We start from the raw sequence: 5,977 nt of genomic DNA, 5'->3' as shown, positions 1-5,977 counted from the left end.
CACACACACACACACACACACACACATTCAACATCATCATAATAATAGTAACATTACCTATTTTAAAAAATGATAAATAGCCTCAGATTAGCAGAAGGAAAGAAAATCACAAAGAAAGAATAAGGAAAATAGAAAAATACAATAAAAATAATGGTATTTTTTTTAAGGAAAAAAAGAAAAGAATCAAGAATCATTTTGTTAAACTAAAAAGAGAACTGTGAGAATACTAAAATAGTATGATATAAAAATAAAATTAAAAATGAAAGCATTGTAAGGTATGATTCTGAAATCAAAGAGACCCTAAGGGTCTGTTACAAATGGCTACACAAACTGAAACAAACTGAATAAACCTAGAGTAAATGAATAGAATGCAAGAGATAGCCATTTATTGAAATTGTTTTATTATAATTATTAAAGCATAAGAATTGCACAAATGACAACTATCTACAACACAGTTAGAAATTATATTGGTTTAAGAAAATGGAAGTAACAAGTTCTCCTCTAGGGATTTAGACTTCTTTAGTCACAAGTATTTGACAAAGTTTACAATACCAGGCAAGAATTCCCTTTTATTAAATGGACATTAGGTCCAATTAGATAGCTGTTGGTTGTCCCCAAGATGAAAGTGCCACTATTGTACCGCTGAGGATAACATTTGTCACTGGTCATTGCTGTGTGTCATATGTGTCCCATCTAAGTAGGACTCTTCGCTGCCTTTCTGCTTTCGCAGCTTGTTTAGTCTCTTCTAATACTATGAGCCCTCTTTCTTAGGTAGAGCTTCTAGACAAGTTTGATTCTCTTGTGCCTGAAGTGTGTGGGGTGTCTTTAGAAACAAGATCTTAGGTTCAAGTCATTAACTTCTTGAAAGTAATATAAGAAAGATGGGATAGGAAAGTTAGCGGGAACTACACACACTTTAAGAGTCTGACTCAAAAGCAGAAAAGACTGATAAATCTCGCCAACTTTCTCCGACCCTTACTTATTTTTTTCATGTCCTTAACATATAAAATAATGTTTTACAGTAATTTGATGTTGAAACCACAGACTTGCTGCACTTCTTAACTCAGTGGCTTCTCAATTAGGCATACAAAGGTCTTGAAAAGTTACCGAAATGTGAAGCCACCCAAAATAAACTGTGCTCTAATAATGAGCTCCACAAAAGTGGATGTCTATGAAATAATTGACAGAGAGTTCAGAATAATCCTGAACAGGAAATCCTTGACAGAAGAAATGACCAAACAGAAGAATTTATAAACCCATAGGTACATTTGACTTGATGAAGTCAAAAGAGTAAAATGAAAGAAAACAAAAAAAAAAGACCAGTGACAATTAAGAAGTTCATTTAAAGGAACAAATCTGCAGATACCAGAATTTTATGAAGGAAACAAGGGAAAGATGCAGAAATCATATTTAATCTAATAATGCTGCAAGTTCTCCAAGCACAGGAAACGATGACAGCCTTCAGGTACAGAAAGCCAAGAGACTGCTCATAAATTCAAGCCAAAGAGGAATTCACAAGGATACTCCATAAACAAGTTGTCAAAAATGGAAAATGAAGAAATATACTGAAAGCTGCAAGAGATAAGACCTGCATCCCATTATCCCTTGACCATGTCACTATACTTCTGCTGAAGGCATTCGGTACTCTGTGGTCCAGGTTTGAAGTAGAACCTGCCCCATGTATGCTTCCCGCTAGACTCACATGCTCTTTCAGTTTCAAGCACAGCTTGTCCCTGAGTTGTGTTTCAGATGTGTCAGCAGAAGGTAATCAGAAAGACAGCAATACAAAGATCAGAGTTGTCAGGACCGTCTGCCAACAAGATGAAACGTTTCATGGCCTACAAAATAATAACAGGTAACAAAAGGTGACATGTTATTCAAAGAGAACCATTCCCTAAAATTGCTCAATCTATCTCAAATATGCCGCTTTGTTTCTCACTTGATAAATTAAAACGACATGATTTTTTTTTTCTTGAGGGTTGAGAGAATGTGATACACATGAATAAGGAATTAAAAGTAATACTTGGTGGAAGCTGAGGCAAACCTATTTGATCGTCTGTGCCATCTTGCAGCCCCGTGATTAGCAATGTCAGGGGGTGTGTGGAGGGGTGTGTCTGGCAAGCTGCCACCATTGCTTTCTATGTTGACGTGGGTGTCAAAAATCTGTTGGCGAGATTGATAGGTTGGGCAATTGTTGTGATAACTTAGATATTAGGAAACCATATGAAAAACAAGCTGCCAATATCTATTGGCATGTTGATCAGGAGACAGATGAGAATTTGCTCCTTAAGGTAATTAAGAGGAGGTGGTGCAAAATGATAGATCTTCTTGTCAATGGATCATCCGCGGCAGATTTTTTTTTTTTTTTTGCTCCAGGTAATTAATAGTATTTTTTTTTATAAAGTCTTGAAAAAATATCGGTGTTAGACTACTAATAAATAATTTCTTTGGGAACATAAAGGTTGTGTTATTCAGATTCTTCGTGTATGTAACAAATACCTGAGAGAGAGAGAGAGAGAGAGAGAGAGAGAGAGAGAGAGAGAGAGAAAGAAAGAAAGAAAGAAAGAAAGAAAGAAAGAAAGAAAGAAANTCTTTGGGAACATAAAGGTTGTGTTATTCAGATTCTTCGTGTATGTAACAAATACCTGAGAGAGAGAGAGAGAGAGAGAGAGAGAGAGAGAGAGAGAGAGAAAGAAAGAAAGAAAGAAAGAAAGAAAGAAAGAAAGAAAGAAAGAAAGAAAAGAAAGAGAAAGGGAGGGAGGGAAGGAATGAGAGAGAGATATGCATTATTATGGCTCGTGCACAGCTTTCTGTGCATATGTGGTTGGGCAGACCTATTGCTTTGGGGCCGAGGTGAGGCAGAAGAATACCATGGAGGCTGAAGTACATGCCAGAGGCATGTCTCAGGGCACCCAGGGAGCAGAGAAGAATGATGGGAAGAGGAAGGGAGGAAGACATACCCATAGAGACCCATTTCCTGCAACTAGACCATCCCTTGCACATCACCTCCCAATTGACATTCTGCTCAGATTCTGAATCCATCAATGGATTAAATCACTGCCTAGGTCAGAGCACCTGCCCCTTTGCTCACTGGAAGAACGCTAGCAGGCTCTAGGATCAATATATATTTAAGTTGGCATGATTGAAAATAACATACCTATGTAACAGTAAGTCTGATATTGGGCTTTCAGGATATTTAAAATATTATAACTGCTTATTGTTTTATAAATGTTAAGTATAAAGGAATTTTTGTAGTTTGAAGTATGTCTTATCAGTAATGTATTCAAAAATCACAAAGCGGCAAATTAACTGGGTGGATAAACCGTAATAAATGTTAGGGAGATCACATTGTCTTAATTTAGAGACCCATACATGGGCTTTGAAAGCAGCTGTCGCCAGGTAGTGGTGGCACTCGCTTATAATCCCAGCACTTGGGAGGCAGAGGCAGGCAGATTTCTGAGTTCGAGGCCAGCCTGGTCTACAAAGTGAGTTCCAGGACAGCCAGGGCTACGCAGAGAAACCCTGTCTCAAATAAATAAATAAATAAATAAAATAAACAAAACAAAAAAACAAAGAACAAACAACAACAACAACAACAACAACAAGAAAGCAGCTATCTTGCAACTAAGCAGATTTCAGGAGAGGTTCAAAATTAAAAACTCACTGAACCTCTTACTGTGGCTTCTGAAAATTCCCCTCTGCCTGCCAAGTGCCCTGGGCCTCTGAGCAGCTCACCCTGTCTTCTTTTGAGTGCTCAGTGGTGGTGGCCAGGGTCCAGGAATCTATAAAATACACACTTTTCAGTTCAATCTTCTTTTCTTTAGAAACCTTCCATAGATGAACCTGCAATTCTACTCAAGCACGTTTGAAGGATTTGCCATTTGTTTTCATCTTAGCTTGATGTAGGATAAAAGTGAGATCATAGAAGAAACCAAATATTTGTAGTTATTGTTTTTAAAACAGCCTATGAAAATAACTCAACCTCTCCAAATTTCAGTGTATTATTTCAAAAGCAAATAAAAATAATAATTGGAGAACTGTAATGTGAATTATACAACAACATAATCATTTCACCGAGCACATAATAAATCCCCAAGAATACTATACTTTCTCTCCACTCCTAAAGTCAGAAGCACATTGTACTTTCTTATATTTATTATTTCATTGCATGTTTGTACGGCACCAACTTTGAGCTAGGTGATCTGGTGATCATGTCCCCTTGGGATATCAAGCTGAGTGAAGGAAAGAATTAAATAAATACACAAGTGAATATGCATTTACAAATTCTAAGATAAACATGAAGGGAAAGTGAAGTATTTGTGCACACTGGTACTGTGGGACACACATCTCCTGGTTAGCTGGCTCTTTTTCTAGGCAAGTTTCAAGGTTGGTAACCATTCAGTACTTGTTCTTTGCCCGAGCTGTAGTTTCATACAATGCTTTCAAGTCATATTTGACTTTTATGAAGGGTGAAAGGATCAATACTTGTTTTATACAATGTAGAATACACACACACACACACACACACACACACACACGTGTGTGTGTGTGTGTGTGTGTCTCAATCCATAATACCATAATGCTCATTAAGAAACTGTCAAATTCAATACCAATTAATATGCTAACGTGAAAGGGGCATTTCACTGGGTCCTACCCTTAGAAAAAAACCTACAGATAGATTCTTTTCCAGTCCGAGCACCCCCTAATTGGTAAAAAGTAGTCTGCCTTGAAATCACAAATCTCAAGTCACACTAAACAAACTTAGCAGGTTGGATTTATATATTTATGCATTTATATGCTGCATGTATTGCATTTATATATAAAAATAAAACAACAACAATAATAAAAGAAGCCATCACTTTGAAAGAGATTGAGGGAGGACCATGAAATGGGCTAGAGGGAGAGACAGGGGAGTGTCAGGAGAGAGAAGCGAGGGAAGGGAGAACTGATATGCTTATATTGTAACTAATTTTATTTAATAAAGAAAACATACGAACTGTCAAGTTGTTTGTTAATAGATTTCCACCTGCCAGAATATGCTTTTTCTTGCACCTAGAGTATCCTATATACAATATTGTTATTTTTGTTAGAGAAGAGGTGCGATTTTCGATCATATGTCATATCTTACTCCATCACGTAATATCAAACATGGTTATTCGTGATAGTAAGCTGGCTTCTGGGTATGTGAAATAAGAAACAGAAGGCAGATCGTGTCCTCCTGATGCAGGTTACATCTGACGTCATGGCAGCATGACCTCTGTAGTGTCCATCACACCCTCTCCATCTCTACCCTAAGCACCTACAGCCACGATTGGACGTAGGGCTACTTACCCAAGCTTGCACATAGTGGTTCTAAAACTGAAGGGAGAATTTAGTTAGTTTTAAAACAATTTTTTTTAACCTAGGAAAATGTTCCAGGTTTTCATCACACCAACATGTAATGCAACATAATTACATATTACATTCATGTCCTCTTTGTTGTATAAGTAATAGCTATGTGGTATTAGGATTCCTAAATATTCATGCATTTTTTTCTTTCAGACTTCAGATTTTATTAAAATCTCACGTTTAATGACAATTGAGTGTTTCAATTGATGTCTTTAGTTTTGTTAGATTGTATCCATATTTTTTGATAACACCATAAAAATTTCTTCTTATACATGGATTTTTTCCCCTAACTTCAGACGATACCTTTAAAATTCTAAATAGGTTGCTTGGTTGAAACTTTTGGGAAGAGATATAGTGAGTTGTCTTCTATGTATCTATAAACCACCCCCAGAAAGATTTTCTATCTTCCATGTTACTATTTTTAACTTCTTGTTTTGGAATCGTTATAGATGTGCAGGAATCTGCAAGTAAATGCATAGAGAGGGGCTGCTTACCTTCATTTAACTCCCTACAAGTTTACTTCATTAAACTTGTCCTGTGGGTAAGGCAAATTTTATATAACACTAACTCTACTATTAATACTAATACT

This window comes from Mus pahari, chromosome 19 (assembly GCF_900095145.1).
Source record: "Mus pahari chromosome 19, PAHARI_EIJ_v1.1, whole genome shotgun sequence".
Classification (NCBI taxonomy): Eukaryota; Metazoa; Chordata; class Mammalia; order Rodentia; family Muridae; genus Mus; species Mus pahari.
This window is presented reverse-complemented; position numbering follows the sequence as displayed.